The sequence below is a fragment of the Lacerta agilis genome, chromosome 6 (assembly GCF_009819535.1).
Source record: "Lacerta agilis isolate rLacAgi1 chromosome 6, rLacAgi1.pri, whole genome shotgun sequence".
In the NCBI taxonomy this organism is placed as follows: domain Eukaryota; kingdom Metazoa; phylum Chordata; class Lepidosauria; order Squamata; family Lacertidae; genus Lacerta; species Lacerta agilis.
This window is the reverse complement of record NC_046317.1, coordinates 93310250-93327187: the sequence shown is the minus strand read 5'-3', so window position 1 is coordinate 93327187 and position 16938 is coordinate 93310250. Positions and strand designations below refer to the sequence as shown.

The following is a 16938-nucleotide window of genomic DNA, read 5'->3' as shown; positions in this document are numbered from 1 at the left end:
TGTGCTGGATCCCCAGGTGCAGGCATCAGCAGAGTCTGCTCTGGCTCCTGATGGGAGGGAGGACCCATTGCCTGCAGGTGCTCCACTCCCAGCCTCTTCAGAGGAAGCTGAGGCGTCCCCTGGGTCCAGTAACCCACCAGCCTCTCCTGAGCTACAGAGGCTCAGGGCAGAGAGGCGAAGGGAGTTAAGTGTCTGCAGGAGGAGTGCTCGCCTCCAGGCCCGGAGGAGAGGCGAGTCTCCAGAGGATCGGGGCGGCCCTAAGCATAGGGCCAGATAAAAGCCAGCCAGACCCAGCCCAAGTTGCGTGAGCAACTTAGTTGCAAGCGTGTGCTCAACCTGCAACCTTGTGCCCGAACCTGCCTTGGACCTTGACCTGCTCCCTGCCTCGCTCCCCGCCGGACTGACCTCCTTTGGACCCCTAGACCCAGGACTGGACTTGGACCTCGCTTCATGGACAAACCCTTGGGGCCAGCACAGCTTAGCTGACTGCAGCTTCTGGGAGCTTGTGACTTGAAAATAGCAGTGGGGTGTGTGTGTGTTTGCAAGGGCGTTTAGAGGGGTGGCCCAGAATGCTTTCTCACAGTGCATGTAGGACCAAGAGAGATGGATGCCGATAGAGCTGCTGCAGTGACTTGCAACACCTGCGCCATGTTTCTCTTCCTGCCTGAGGATGTGCAAAACTGCACCTGCAGCAAGTGCAAGCTGGTTGCTTTGCTGGAAGAGAAGGAACAGCAACTTGGGGCACTTGGAGCTACTGGGCCAGAGGAGGAATTTCTCAATAGAGCAGAGTGGACTGTTTTGGAGCCATGACACAGATGGGGTGAACTTAGGAAGGAGGAATATCGTCCACACCGGGAGGAATGTGACGCCAAGGAGCAGGACTGTCAGGAACCATGCTGTGTCACTGCAATTGCAAAATTGACACCTGTCAGGAGGCTGTCAGTGACTCCCTGCTGGTTGCCCAGGAAATTATAAAGACAAGGGAAAGTTACCTATCATCCTTTTTCATTCCAATCTCTACAGAAAGAGGCTATAGAACCCAGCCTCTTGGATAATGGCGTTGTCCCAAGTGAATCTCCACACACCCCCGTCTCTCCCAATTCCTCATTTGTCATTCTCTTCATCTCCTCTATGGGTGCTGCTCCGTGCCCTCTGTCTTTGAGATCTTTGCTCCCCTACTTTTAAGGGTCACCAGGTTCTGGGAGAGGGAGGGTCTGGAATGCTTTCTAATGGCAACGTGTCAGCCGGGTGTTGTTGCTCTGGCTTCCCCCTGATTTCCCAGCTCCCCCCCCATCTGCCTCTGAGCTGTGACTGTCTTCCTCTTCCTCCTCCCTGGAAGGCTCAGGATGGGGAGGCGGTCTCCACCATTCCTCCTCTGCCCAGTTCCTGACAACACCACGCCCTTGCCTCAGATTCCGATTCTGGGCCAGAGGAGGAAGGACAACAGTTGCAGGCTTCAGAATACGCCAAGGTAGCTGTGAAAGGAGTAGTGGATAGATCAATTCCTGCCCCTCCCCAGAGGAGGAAGAGACATGGGGTGGTGGTTGAGCCCATGTTTTGCCTGCAGAAGACTCTGGGCTCATTTCCTAGCATCTCCCAGAGGCAGCTGTGATTGTGTGGCTTCCCCAAGTCAGGGAGGTGTCAGTGTGGCACTTACTTTCTTCCAGGTATTTCTTTTTGATCCTCAGGAAGACCCCCCGGCCCTCATGACCCAGAGTCAGGCTCAGGAACCCGCAGAAGAAGAGAAGTCTCCATGCTCGGATCATCTTCTCCTCTTATTGCAGAAATTTCTAGCCTGAAGTTCGCAAGAAGGATGCCAGAAACCTAGAGGTGCCGGTTAGAGATGATAGGGAAATATTCAGGAAGAAGAAGAAGAAGAAGAAGAGGAGGAGGAGTTTGGATTTGATATCCCGCTTTATCCCGAAGGAGTCTCAAAGCGACTCACATTCTCCTTTCCCTTCTTCCTTCCCCACAACAAACACTCTGTGAGGGGAGTGGGGCTGAGAGACTTCAGAGAAGTGTGACTCGCCCAAGGTCACCCAGCAGCTGCATGTGGAGGAGCGGAGACGCGAACCCGGTTCCCCAGATTATGAGTCCACCGCTCTTAACCACTACACCACACTGGCCCTCTGGAGGGTTCAGTCCAGCGTCAAGTATAGGGACTTGCTAATCCAATTTGGAGAGAGAGAGAGGACTAGTAGAGGAATACTTTCCAGGAAAATTTTTGCAACTCTGTGGACAATTATCAGTGTTGGATAAGGAGGGGGAGGGGGATAAATTTGGTTCTGTTTGCATTTAATTCACATGTTCCAAAACAAAACACAAAGTGAAGCTCTGCTATCCTTTGAAATTCACAATTCTCTGAATTTTCCAATGCACTTCTCCAGTCAATTAATGTGCACCAAAATGCACTGGGATAAAGTCTCCATACAAATGTACCTTTTTGGAGAAATAACCCATAAACCTGCATCTTATCAAGGAAAATTGCTTTGCAAAAATGCGTGCATTAGGCAAAATCACATTTTTAAAAGTGTCCCTGTAAGGACATGTGCATGTCGACTTAAAAAAAAATCCCAAAAGGATATGGAAATGTGGGGAACTGACCATAGCACTGAAAAGTGAGAAACTGACATTGCGTATTAATCTATCCCCAGCCATGGACTACAAGGTATACCTTCAACCACAGGTTTCGGGTTGCTTCTTGACCCCTGATTCTGGGTACTCCAGGCACCCCTCCCCATGCGCAAGCCCTCCCCCCCCCGCTTCCCCTCACCCCACAGGACTTTGCAAGAGACCAGAGCTGGCATGCAGCTAAGTTAGTCATTTGCTGCTCACCTCTTGGAATCAGCTGCGATTCTGCAATGATGAAGCCCTTTTGCTTTGGGGAGTCTCCACCAGACCAGGCTGAGAGAGAGGACTGATCCTGCTCTTGCTGCTGCTGCTGCTGGCACCAGAAGTCCCTGGACACAAATGTTCAGGTAACCTCCCTCCCCAGGGATGCAGCTGTGTACTTGCAAGCGATCTGCTCTCACACCTGAGCCCCGACCTCAGCTATTGCTGGGTTTTGCTGCTGGAAGGGAACCGGGAGATAAAGCTTCCAACATATATAAAAAACATAGCAAAGCATTACATATTAAAAGACTTTCCTATACAGGACTGCCTTCAGACATCTTCTAAAAGTTGTGTAGTTCTTTATCCCCTTGACATCTGAAGGGAGGATGCCACTACCGAGAAGGCCCTCTGCCTGGTTCCCTGCAACTTCTCACAGGGAGGGAACCACCCTCGGTGCTGGACCTCCGTGTCTGGGCTGAATGATGGGGGTGGAGGCACTCCTTCAGGTATAATAATAATAATAATAATAATAATAATAATAATAATAATAATTTATTTGTACCCTGCCCATCTGGCTGGGTTTCCTCAGCCACTCTGGGCGGCTTCCAACAAAGATTAAAATACATTAAAAAACCACAGGTTAAAAACTTCCCTAAACAGGACTGCCTTCAGATGTCTTCTGAATGTCAGGTAGTTGTTTATCTCTTTGACATCTGATGGAAGGGCGTTCCACAGGGCGGGAGCCACTACCGAGAAGGCCCTCTGCCTGGTTCCCTGTAGCTTTGCTTCTCACAGGGAGGGAACCGCCAGAAGGCCCTCGGCGATGGACCTCAGTGTCCGGGCTGAATGATGGGGGTGGAGACTCTCCTTCAGGTATACAGGACTGAGGCCGTTTAGGGCTTTAAAGGTCAGCACCAACACTTTGAATTGTGCTCGGAAACGTACTGGGAGCCAATGTAGATCTCTCAGGACCAGTGTCTCGGCGGCCGCCCCCAGTCACCAGTCTAGCTGCCACATTCTGGATTAATTGCAGTTTCTGGGTCACCTTCTAAGGTAGCCCCATATAGAGCGCATTGCAGTAGTCCAAGTGAGAGATAACCAGAGCATGCATCACTCTGGCAAGACAGTCTAAGGGCAGGTAGGGTCCAGGTAGACAGCTGCCCTGGATACAGAATTAACCTGCGCCTCCATGGACAGTTGTGAGTCCAAAATGACTCCCAGGCTGCGCACCTGGTCCTTCAGGGGCACAGTTATCCCATTCAGCACCAGGGTGTCCTCCACACCTGCCCGCCTCCTGTCCCCTAAGAACAGTACTTCTGTCTTGTCAGGATTCAACCTCAATCGATTAGCCACCATCCATCCTCCAACTGCCTCCAACTCAGACAGGACCTTTACCGCCTTCACTTACTGATTGCTTTTGATTTAGAAGAGAGGTAGAGCTGGGTATCATCCGCATACTGATGGACACCCAGCCCAAACCCCCTGATGATCTCTCCCAGCGGCTTCATGTAGATGTTGAAAAGCATGGGGGAGAGGACGGAACCCTGAGGCACCCCACAAGTGAGAGCCCAGGGGTCTGAACACTCATCCCCCACCACCACTTTCTGCACATGGCCCAGGAGGAAGGAGCGGAACCACTGTATAACTGCCCATTTACTGTATAAATGGGCCAAGGCCATTTAGGGCTTTAAAGGTCAGCACCAACACTTTAAATTGTTCTCAGAAACAATGTTCTTAAATTCAGCAGAAAGGGGGCACTCTTTGATTTCTTTTGGGAAGGACTATGGTGTTTTGGTGGATAGAGTACCTGAAGAACTGTGGATGGAGGCTCGTAACATTATACAGGAGACAGCAACGAAAACCATCCCAATGAAAAAGAAATGCAAGAAAGCAAAGTGGCTGACCAATGAGGCCTTACAAATAGCGGGGGAGAGAAGACAAGCAAAATGCGAAGGAGATCGTGAAAGATACAGGAAATTGAATGCAGATTTCCAAAGAATAGCAAGGAGAGACAAGAGGGCCTTTCTAAACGAGCAATGCAAAGAAATAGAGGAAAATAACAGAATGGGAAAAACCAGAGATTTATTCAAGAAAATTGGAGATATGAAAGGAACATTTCGTACAAAGATTACCACAATTAAGGACAAAAGTGGAAAGGACCTAACAGAAGCAGAAGACATCAAGAAGAGGTGGCAAGAATACACAGAGGAATTATACCAGAAAGATATGGAGGTCTCATACACCCCAGGAAATGTGGTTGCTGACCTTGAGCCAGACATCCTGGAGAGTGAAGTCAAATGGGCCTTAGAAAGCCTTGCTAACAACAAGGCCAGTGGAAGTGATGATATTCCAGCTGAACTATTTAAAATTTTAAAAGAGGATGCTGTTAAGGTGCTGCACTCAATATGCCAGCAAGTTTGGAAAACTCAGCAGTGGCCAGAGGATTGGAGAAGATCAGTCTACATCCCAATCCCAAAGAAGGGCAGTGCCAAAGAATGCTCCAATTACCGCACAATTGCACTCATTTCACACGCTAGCAAGGTTATGCTTAAAATTCTACAAGGCAGGCTTAAGCAGTATGTGGACCGAGAACTCCCAGAAGTGCAAGCTGGATTTCGAAGGGGCAGAGGAACCAGAGACCAAATTGCAAACATGCGCTGGATTATGGAGAAAGCCAGAGAGTTCCAGAAAAACATCTACTTCTGCTTCATTGATTATGCAAAAGCATTTGACTGTGTCGACCACAGCAAACTATGGCAAGTTCTTAAAGAAATGGGAGTGCCGGATCACCTCATTTGTCTCCTGAGAAATCTCTATGTGGGACAAGAAGCTACAGTTAGAACTGGATATGGAACAACTGATTGGTTCAAAATTGGGAAAGGAGTACGACAAGGCTGTATATTGTCTCCCTGCTTATTTAACTTATATGCAGAATACATCATGCGAAAGGCTGGACTGGATGAATCCCCAACCGGAATTAAGATTGCCGGAAAAAATATCAACAACCTCAGATATGCTGATGATACTACCTTGATGGCAGAAAGTGAGGAAGAATTGAAGAACCTTTTAATGAGGGTGAAAGAAGAGAGCGCAAAATATGGTCTGAAGCTCAACATCAAAAAAACTAAGATCATGGCCACTGGTCCCATCACCTCCTGGCAAATAGAAGGGGAAGAAATGGAGGCAGTGAGAGATTTCACTTTCTTGGGTTCCATGATCACTGCAGATGGTGACAGCAGTCACGAAATCAGAAGACGCCTGCTTCTTGGGAGAAAAGCAATGACAAACCTAGACAGCATCTTAAAAAGCAAAGACATCACCTTGCCGACAAAAGTCCGTATAGTTAAAGCTATGGTTTTCCCAGTAGTAATGTACAGAAGTGAGAGCTGGACCATCAAGAAGGCTGATCGCCGTAGAATTGATGCTTTTGAATTATGGTGCTGGAGGAGACTCTTGAAAGTCCCGTGGACTGCAAGAAGATCAAACCTATCCATTCTCAAAGAAATCAGCCCTGAGTACTCACTAGAAGGACAGATCCTGAAGTTGAGGCTCCAGTACTTTGGCCACCTCATGAGAAGAGAAGAATCCCTAGAAAAGACCCTGATGTTGGGAAAGATGGAGGGCACAAGGAGAAGGGGACGACAGAGGATGAGATGGTTGGACAGTGTTCTTGAAGCTACTAACATGAGTTTGGCCAAACTGCGAGAGGCAGTGAAGGATAGGCGTGCCTGGCGTACTCTGGTCCATGGGGTCACGAAGAGTCGGACACGACTGAACGACTGAACAACAACAAAATGGTGTTTGTGTTAGGAACTGGAAGCATTTAAGTAGCAGCTACACTGTGATTCCGTGCTTTATTATCAAAGCACATCTCTCTGTGCTTCTTAAATTTTCCTGCGCTGTTTATGTTGAATGATGTGGGGGAGGGGAATACATGAACAGCGCACGTACATGCGCAAAGTTGCATGTTGTACGCATGATATTCCACAATGTAGTCTTAGAGGGATCGGCCGCCGTGGCACGGCGATCCCTCGGTGCCCCCAGCGTGCCGCCTCTCCGCCCGCCTCCCTCCCGCGCTGGCTGCCCCTTGGGAGGGGGGGGTGGGCGAGCGGGGGATGAGGGGCGTGGCGCTGGAGCATCGCGGGGCTTTGCACGCCCTTCCAGCGCTCCAGCTGGGGCTCCGTGAGGTGAGGACGGCTGGCTTTCAGCCCGCCCGTCTGCTCGTGGGGGCGGGGGCGCCCGGTATGCCGGCGGGCTCACGGGGGTGCCCCTGGGTGGCCTGGTGCCCTGGCGCAGCGTGCCACCAGCCCCTATGGACGAGATGGCCTTGCACTCACACATTTCCATGGAGAAGAAGCAAGTTTACCAGCCCTGGTTTTCAAAACCCAACAAATGATTATGATTTCCATTTAAGTATACCCCCCCGCCTTCCTCCCAAAGGTGAAACTCAAAAAATTAGAATATTGTGGAAAGGTTCATTTCTTTCAGTAATTCAACTTAAAAGGTGAAACTAATATATGAGATAGACTCGTGACATGCAAAGCGAGATATGTCAAGCCTCTATTTGTTATAATTGTGATGATTATGGTGTACAGCTGATGAGAACCCCAAATTAACAATTTCAACTTTGGGGTTTTCATCAGCTGGACGCCTTAATCATCACAATTATGGCTTGACATATCTCGCTTTGCATGTCATGAGTCTATCTCATATATTAAACTCCAGTAGCTAATGAAAACAATTGCTCACATAAATGGACTTTTCCATGATATTCTAATTTTTTTGAGTTTCACCTGTATTTGAAGTTTTGCATTTTAAACTCACTTAACTCACAGGATAGTCTCAATACCCTGAATAAAATGTGGTTTTCTCCTGGTGCAAAACACACTTATTTGGAACGAAACCCTTGTGGAAGGCTGATCTCAGCCAACACCATCCCCTGTGTGTGGCAGCGACTCTCCAAGACCTCGGTCAGAGAGGTCTCCCCAAGCCCTTTCGCCTGAGAGCCGTTCAGCTGGAAGTGCTGGAGACAGGGCAGTGGATTAAACTACAAGAAAGAAGATTCCACCTAAACATTAGGAAGAACTTCCTGACAGTGAGAGCTGTTCGGCAGTGGAATTTGCTACCAAGGAATGTGGTGGAGTCTCCTTCTTTGGAGGTCTTTAAGCAGAGGCTTGACAGCCACCTGTCAGGAATGCTTTGATGGTGTTAGCTGCTTGGCAGGGGGTTGGACTGGATGGCCCTTGGGGTCTCTTCCAACTCTAGGATTCTAGGATTCTATGAACCTGTTGGGACCTTCTACATACATAGCACCTGTCCTCCCACCCTGCTAAGCCCACTCACGGTTGAAGCAAAGGCACCGTATCCAAATCGCCTCTTCTGCATCGCCCCACATGTTTTGTGAGTGCCTGACATGGAAATCAGGTTCTGGGGCTAAGCCATTATTAGAGAAGACCCCGCCGCTTCAAAATCTGAGCCAGGGAGTCTTGCCTTTGGCGCAAGAGGGGAGAAGATTTTCCCCCTAGATGTGTGAAAAGAGCAGACTCTGAAACCTTCATGGCATTGTGAAGAGAAATGTTTTATTATCAATGCAAGATAAAGCAAGCAGAACATCTTAGCAATTCGCAGAGGGAACCCGGCAGCCAACACTCCACTGCTTTCAACCAACAGACATTCAAGGCAAGGTTTTCCAAGAGCAGGATTTGAATCCAGCCTTATGGGATTTTCCGTGGTCTCAAGACTCAGGTGCCCTCACTTTTTAGCTTCGACATGTTCCCAAATGGCAGGAGGCAAATCCAGCTCTGGAAATCGCGTTGCAAAGGACCTATTGCTGTTTTCGAGCCCCTGAAGCAGAGAGAGAGAGTGAAAACCAAGGGATGTCGCAGGCTCAAAAGTTCCCAAGCTCTGCCTGCTGTCAGGGGTGCTTCAGTTGTGATCCGTGCATTGCAGGGGGTGGACCAGATGACCCTCGGGGTCTCTTCCAATTCTACAATCCTATGAAAGCAGAGGCGTTGAATAAAAAATAAAATTGAAAAAAGGAAAAAAAGGAAAAAAAGAAAGCAGAGGTGTTGAAACCATAAAGGGAGAAGGGAAGGGAAGGGAAGGGAAGGGAAGCAGCAACATTATCCATCGTGTTCCAGGATCTTTCCCTCTGATCCAGGTGAGGATCTTGACCCCCACATTCAGGAAGCCAGGGGGGGAGCGAAGAGCAGGAGAGCATTCTGTGAAAAGGAAGAGAGTCATGTTAACGCTGGCCATAATTTCAAGCCTGTTTTCTTCATGGCTATGGCATGTGGGCTCCCAAGAGCAGCTCACAGCTGTTTTGCTCCTCAAGGCACTGGAGATTTAAATGACCAGCAGACTTTGAAAAGCTGGGTTCGTCATTCTTGTTGAATTAGTAAAACCATTGGTTTTTTGAATGTAGTGTGTGTCAATTGATAATCATTACTGTTTAGAATAAGGGACGCAGGTGGAGCTGTGGGTTAAACCACAGAACCTAGGGCTTGCTGATCAGAAGGTCGGTGGTTCGAATCTCTGTGACGGGGTGAGCTCCTGTTGCTCGGTCCCTGCTCCTGCCAACCTAGCAGTTGGAAAGCACGTCAAAGTGCAAGCAGATAAATAGGTACCGCTCCGGCGGGAAGGTAAACGGCATTTCCGTGTGCTGCTCGGGTTCACCAGAAGCGGCTTAGTCATGACCCAGAAGCTGTACGCCGGCTCCCTCAGCCAATAAAGCAAGATGAGTGCCACAACCCCAGAGTCGTCCGCGACTGGACCTAATGGCCAAGGGTCCCTTTTCCTTTAACCTTTACTGTTTTGAATATTCTTGTGTTATTATCTTCCTTAGTGGGTTGTGCAAACCGCTGTTCTGAATAATGCTTTTTACAGGGCAGGGGCTACAGGGGAGGCATTCATGGAACCAAGGGGGTGGAGAAGTTTGGGGACCACTGGACTAGACCATCCTTACCTGGCCAGGGGCAGCGTTGAGATGGTTGATGCCAAGCTGCTGCACCAGAGGCAACGGGAAGCCTTCTGCCAGCAAATCTGAAAGAGAAAGATCTCATGAGTGCTGGGGACATGAAAGAGAACAGATGCAATCTCCCTTTTCACACATTACATTGGACTGTCTGTTTATTTTGTACTATCAAGCAGTGTGCAAATTTCATGAAATAAATAAACCTTTTCTAGCAGGGCCACGTTTGACACAGATCAGCCAAATGAGGTGACTGAACAGCCAGGGGCACTGTGATAATTATTATTTTTAATCAGAATGATTAACAGGCAACCTGATCAAAAAGTCAACACCCCAAGGAAAGAGAGGAGGAGGAGAATGGGGGGGGGCAAATCAATCTATTACTCCTCTGTGCCATTTTATATTAATTAATTAATTATATTCATATTCGTGTGTGTTCCTTCATAAGACTATTCTGTCTGTGCATTAATCTGCAAAATAATAATAATAATAATAATAATAATAATAATAATAGTCTGCAAAAATATTTTCTGGCAATGTATGTAATTCTGGATGCATTTCCAGCACATTTTGAGCCAGGAATCGCAGCACAACATTCAGCAAGTGCAGAATCTATAGACTAACTGTGGGTTTCTCCACACTTCTGCTAGTCCCTTGCCTAGAAAGCATGGGGCCAAGCATTTTTCTGGGCAGTGTTGCCTTTCCCCGTCCACTTTCCTGGCAAAACCCACTCTTCAGCACTGAATCGGAACGAACATCCATTCACAGAAAAACTGACTGATGTTTGCTCCAATTCAGCAGTAAAGAGCGGGTTTTCCTGGGAGAAAGTGGTAGGACATTCCTCTTATTCCAACCTGCACTTGAGTCCAGAAGTGCTGGATCAGGCAAGTTCATACAATGCAATTCCGAAAGCCCTTCTAGAAAACAGCTGCATTTCCCTGCCCTGTTCCGGAGACTTTTCACCCGACAGCGTTGGACTGATGTGCACGGCTGTCTTTGCGCATAGGAATCAAAGTGACTTCATGTTTTCCATGGCTTTGGCCACCATGCAGCAGTCCAGTGAATGACCGCCCCCCCCGGGTGGCTGGCCCCCAGCAGCAAGACAGGGAAGCTGATCGCTGGACCCTGCGCAGGATATGTTGCCTTCCAACCCCCCCCCCCCAACCTGCCACCCCTCGTCCTTACGGTTCTGATGTGGTAAAAGGAAGGCAGACACCAGGTGTGAAATTGCGCCCTTCAGGTGCTGCACCTGAAACACAAATGAAGGGAGGAATGCAAACGGGAGGTCAGATGATGACAACAACAGGTAAAAACAAAAGGCCCCTCAGTTAATTGGAAAGCAGGTTTTCGTCTCCATCACACCTTAGCAGCTCCATTGCTGAATCGTCCTGGTGACCCACAATTTAAATGTCGAAAAGCATTTCCAAATATTTGCATGGATGGATAGAATTATTTTAATGGTTGTTTATTATTACTATTCACTGCTGGGAAGCAGTTCTTAAGTTGTGCAAAGCAAACAAACCACGTTATTTTGTTTGGAGGTTCTAGCAGGGGAGCGCAGCTATAGTATACCCTTGACCGAAGAACGGTACACTCCTATCTGGGATGGTCGTCCTCTTCCACCGAGCGCGCAGCTTGGGGAAGGATGCACACGGAGCGGTGAGGGAGGAAGGGGACACCCGCCCAGCCAGCCAGATCAGCCGAATCAACCCTGGCGATCAATGGGGTGACAGATGTCGCAGCCAGATCGCCCTCACATCCTTAACCATGTTATTTTGAACACAACTCCAGCCTGCAAAGAGCATGCACGCCCTCTGCAAAGGGGTGTCCCGTGAGGTAGAATTTTTGCAGAAAAGAATTTTCAGTGAGGCCAGCTTCATGCACACAAGGGAGCAACCGGACCACAGCAAGAACCAGTTTAGGAGGAGCCCAAAGTTGAGAGTGAAAAACTGCTCCAGTTAAGGAGCAAGGAGGGCTCTGCATGTACAGTAAAAATAACAAGGACTGCGGTTGGATGAGAGATGGTTGGGGGAAAGATGAAACAAGCTATATGACACTCGCTCCTCATATAATGTGTCATAATGGAAAGCTCTTGCAGACTGTTTGGACTCTGTCATGGGACTCAGCTATACAGCTGCAAATGAAATGTTTGAAGTGTTGTAATGCGCATTATATAAATGTGACACTAGATGGCGATAGTGAGCTACGGCAAATTCAATATATTTTTCAAAACGGTTTTTTTTTTTTAAGCATTTTCACAGCATTTTTTATATGTGTCTATTCCACCCTGTAATGCGTTACTGAATAAAGTCTGGCTAACCAGGAATCAGGTTTGAGCCTCTGGCCTCGGACCCCCAAAGGGAATTTTCTTTTCCCTTGCACAGAACAGGACGACTCTCCTCTAGAGCTGAGCAAAGGTGACCCCCCAACATCCCCCAGACTATTTGCAGGAGGCACAATTGGAATGGGAAGCTGAAGGTTTATCAAGCTTGCGGCTGAGGTAAGATTTGAACGGGGGGCTTTCCTGGTTTACAGGCTTAGGCACTGCTTTCTTGGGATATGCTACTTACATCAAAGTTTCCAACTGAAGAGTTGATCAATGAGAGATTGTCAATCCTGAAAAGAAACAATAAAATAGGAGATTTTTTTATTTTATTTTTTAAGTGTTTTGGCTAAACGTTTCTCTTTGCTAAGGAACGGCTCTGTAGCATCTGAGCAACAACCTGAAATGTTGTATTTAAACCAACTAGTCCAACTCTACAATTCTAAGATCTGATGATGTTCCTTCCGGCTGCAGAGGGAGCTGGCATCCAGTGAGAGGCTCCTGCTGGAGTCAGAGTGGATTGGGCCCCCACCCCCATGCCCCATTCCCCTTCTAGCCTCTCACGTTGCTTTGGAGCAGTGGTTCCCAATTAGGGGTCCACAGGGGGTCCACGGCCCCATCCTTTTCCTCCCCCCAACTAATCCCCCCCTCCATTTTTGCATGGTAATATCACAAATTGTATGGTCTGTTTTAGCGCTGTGTGGTTTTTCAATATATTGGCCAAAATCACTTTTGAAATCATAATGTGATAACGATTTTGACCCGGCAATACGCAGCAATATATTGCTCCTTGCGTGAGGGAGAGGAGGGGGGCTGATTTCAAGGCACCACCAACATCGCACGATAATGCGACGGATCTGAGCTGCCTTCCCCTCACGCGGAGAACAGCGCAGCCTTGTTTTATGTCCCTGTGTTGCAAAATAAATTGGGGTTTTTCTTTACCCTTCAAGGTGAAGAGTGAGTCTCAGGTTCCCTCCTGCCACAGAAACGCCACCAACCGAAGTCACTGTCTGTGATTGAAAAGAAGAAGATGAAAAAGAGGAGGAGGAGGAGGAGTTTGGATTTGATACCCCGCTTTATCACTACCCAAAGGAGTCTCCAAGCGGCTCACATTCTCCTTTCCCTTCCTTCCCCACAACAAACACTCTGTGGGGTGAGTGGGGCTGAGAGACTTCAGAGAAGTGTGACTAGCCCAAGGTCACCCAGCAGCTGCATGTGGAGGAGGGGAGATGTGAACCCGGTTCCCCAGATTACGAGTCTACAGCTCTTAACCACTACACCACACTGGCTCTCAAGAAGATTGCTGTTAACTTGAAATGCTGCTTTCTTCTGAACTGAACCTTGGGGAAAAGGGGAATTCCTGGGATGCTCTGCTTCGGGGCTTCATGGGAGCATCTCCATGGCCTCTGGGAGAAACAGGATGCTGAGCTACACGGGTCCCTTTGGTCTGATCCAGGTGGGCTTTTCAGTGACCATAGCTGTCAACCCTCCCTGCTGTTCCCCACTGCTATATACATAGCTGTCAACCCTCCTTGCTGTTTCCCAGTGCTATAATAAGGGAATTTCCCGCAAAAAAGGGAAAAGGTTGACAGCTATTGCCTTTTCACAAATTCTGGTTTCCTTAAAGTAAAACGCTCAGGATATGATGGCAGAAGAGAAAAGCCGGCCTTGACCCAATCCACCCTCCGGAGTGGCCTGAGTGCACAAGCAAACCTAAAGGCAGCACAATATCTGAGGTGATGGGGCCATCTTGGATTATTTATTTGCTTAGCACCTGCCTTTACCCCAAGGTCCCAGGCTGCGATACAGGCCGAAAACAATTTGAAACAATGTGCAACCATAAAAATAAGTTACAGGTAGGTAGCCGTGTTGGTCTGCCATAGTCAAAACAAAATAAAACAAAAAATTCCTTCCAGTAGCACCTTAGAGACCAACTAAGTTTGTTCTTGGTATGAGCTTTCGTGTGCATGCACACTTCTTCAGATACACGAAAGCTCACACCAAGAACAAACTTAGTTGGTCTCTAAGGTGCTAATGGAAGGAATTTTTTTGTTTTATTTTGCATAAAAATAAGGTGGGTGCTAAGGACACACAGCTCAAACGCCAGGGAGAAGGAGCATGGCTTCAGCATCCTTTGGAAGCTGTGCAACGAAGTCCTGTTGTTCTGTGCGAGTTTATCCCTCGATGGCACAGTTAACCAAAGACATTGCCCATCATAGAAATATCAGGAGGGGGGGGGAGTGTCCAGTGATAGGCTCAGCGCATCTAAATCTAGAAGCTAAACCCTGGAAGGAAGAGACAGCCCCGACTAGAGAAGAATGGCAAATCAAGTTGATGGACTACGCCGAAATGGCAAAATTAACTGGGAAGCTCAGGAATCAAGAAGACAAGAATTTTTTTTTTTTAAAAAAAAGAATGGGAAATGTTTATAATGTATATACAAAATCATTGTAAACAGGACAAAACATCAGCAGGATTTTAAATACACTTGTAATGTAACGGAATGTATAGATAACTTAGGAAAGTGAAAAATTGGAGAAGTACTGATATGCAGTTGAAAATAGAATGCAAAGAACCCATGGAAGGGTTTGGGGGGGGGGGAATCAGGAGATTCAGAGTAATCTTGTTATTTGGATTTTTTTTAATACTGTTTTATGTTAGAATCATAGCGATGGAAGAGACCACAAGGGCCATCCACTCCAACCCCCTGCCAAGCAGGAATATAAACATGTTGTATGTTTATATCTTTGAAAATCAATTAAAAAAAGATTCTACAAAATGAAATAAAATAAAAGCTATGCCCAACCCTTCTCTGCAATGTTGTGGGTGATATTAGGATCATGGAAGTCACCCTGAGGATCGTCTAGTCCTACCCCCTGGAACACAGGTATGCAGCTGCCCCTTATGGGAATCGAACCTGCAACCTTGGTATATTATCAGCACCACGCTCTAACCGGCTGAGCTATCCAGCAGGCTCTAGGACATTTCTCAGACTGGCCGACTCAGGCCAACCCGCCTGGCCAAACAGCATCACGTCCGCAATGCCTTTAGACATGATTCCTGCTTTGCAGAGGGTTGGACTAAATGACTCTTTAGGTCTCTTCCAATTCCACGATGCCATGGTTCTACTTCTAAGCACGCAAACCATAGCCCAGGCTGGTTTCGGTGACCCAACTACTTACAGCACGAACAGTGAAGAGATGCCGGTTGCTGTACACCTTGACGTCAACATTCTGCTTCACCTCGATCCTTCCTACGGTCAGGGCGAGGACGGGAGCCCCATAGGAGACCTGCAAGGTTCGTATTGCGCCCTGCAAGGATCCAGGACATGAAGATGAAAGCCCTGAGCACAGTTAGGCTTCAAAGAGACTCTCACTTGGCACTTCGCTCCATAAATATTATGAATATGCACCAAGCCTTGCAGAGTATTTTATTGTTCGATTGATTTCATAACATTTTCATACCACTTGGTTGCAAAGAATATCCTCAAAGCAGTTTGCGGAAAACAACAAAGCAGTAAAAGGACCTGCGAAACGGTTAAAAGCAGCTATTTAAAAACATGCAAATAATAATTAAGATCAGCAAATCAACTACATACAGATTGAAAGCCTTGCCGCTTTGCATCTGGATAGGAATTGCCAAAAAAAAGCACCTGATTGGTGTCAATTGGCGGGGAGTTCCAAAGGTAGAACTAATAATATGCATATACATGCATACCTACATACTTGGCAGAGGGAGGCTAGAAGTGATGAGTCTTTAAAAATACTGACCTTAAAACTAGACAGAGCTGCCATCTGTTGACTGAATGCAGTAATCTTTGAAGAAACCAAAAGAAGAAGAAAGAGTTTATATTCCCAGTTTTCCTCCCTCAAAGCAAAGGTTAACCCAGACTCCTTCTGCACCTGAATGGATGAAGGGTGTGTGGGAAGAGGCTGCCTGACCCTTTCCAGCCCGCTCCTTTTCCAACTCCAGATCGCTCCCCCTCTGCTATGTGGGGAAGACATGGAGTGGGGGGCATACTGCCCCCCTTATCTTTCCACATAGGGGTGCATAAGAGACAGCTTCACCGCTGCAAAGGGCTCAAAGCAGCAAAAGAGGAAGTCTTTTGTCATCATTATTTAATTAATGTAATCATTAATTAGAACGAGGGAACTCGCTTTTATTTTGGGGGATGGGAAGAATATTTTAAGATAACACATAACAAGAATTTATGTGGGATCCTGAAATATACTCGGAGTCTAGTGTGAATTTCATGCTCTTTATTCAGCTCATAGTAGTGAGGGATGCAGTTGCCCCAAAACGTTTGCTTTATATTCACTATTTACACAATGGGCCCCACGTGATTGGCTAATTCCGGGATACTCCTGTATGCCAATCAGAGTGCAGATTCACTTCCACCTGGAGTTGGATTGGGTGGCTCCTGCAGACCAATCAGACTGCTGCAATCTCAATCCTATTGTTCTGGGACCAATCAGACTGCTGCAATCTCAATCCTATTGTTCTAGGACCAATCAGACTGCTGCAGTTTGGATCCTATTCAACTCAGTACATAACAGATCCATAATAGTGCCTGTTCTCCCCGGACTGAAGTGATCAAATGGGAACATATGGGGCCAAGCGATCTCGTGGGTAAACTGGTCCTTTATACGGATCACCTTGAACTTGGCCCCATAGCAATAGTTTTAATGTATGTTATATATTTATTGATGTAAGTCCCTTTGGGTTGCATTGACAAAGAAAAGGGCGACTAATAAGCTAAATTTGTAGTTTTGAAGGCATTCTCTCTTGAAATACACAGTTTTCAGCATGTATA

At 47.4% G+C, this 16938-nt stretch overlaps 1 long non-coding RNA gene across 1 annotated transcript; it reads right to left on the bottom strand.

Annotated features, from left to right (window-relative positions):
* Nucleotides 1–9796: 9796 nt before the first annotated feature.
* On the bottom strand, nt 9797–13114 carry LOC117047834. The gene is made up of 4 exons (XR_004426782.1): nt 13068–13114; nt 12373–12418; nt 10988–11051; nt 9797–9873 (listed from the first exon to the last, which is right to left on the bottom strand). It is a non-coding gene; the product is annotated as an uncharacterized LOC117047834 (long non-coding RNA).
* Nucleotides 13115–16938: the final 3824 nt, after the last annotated feature.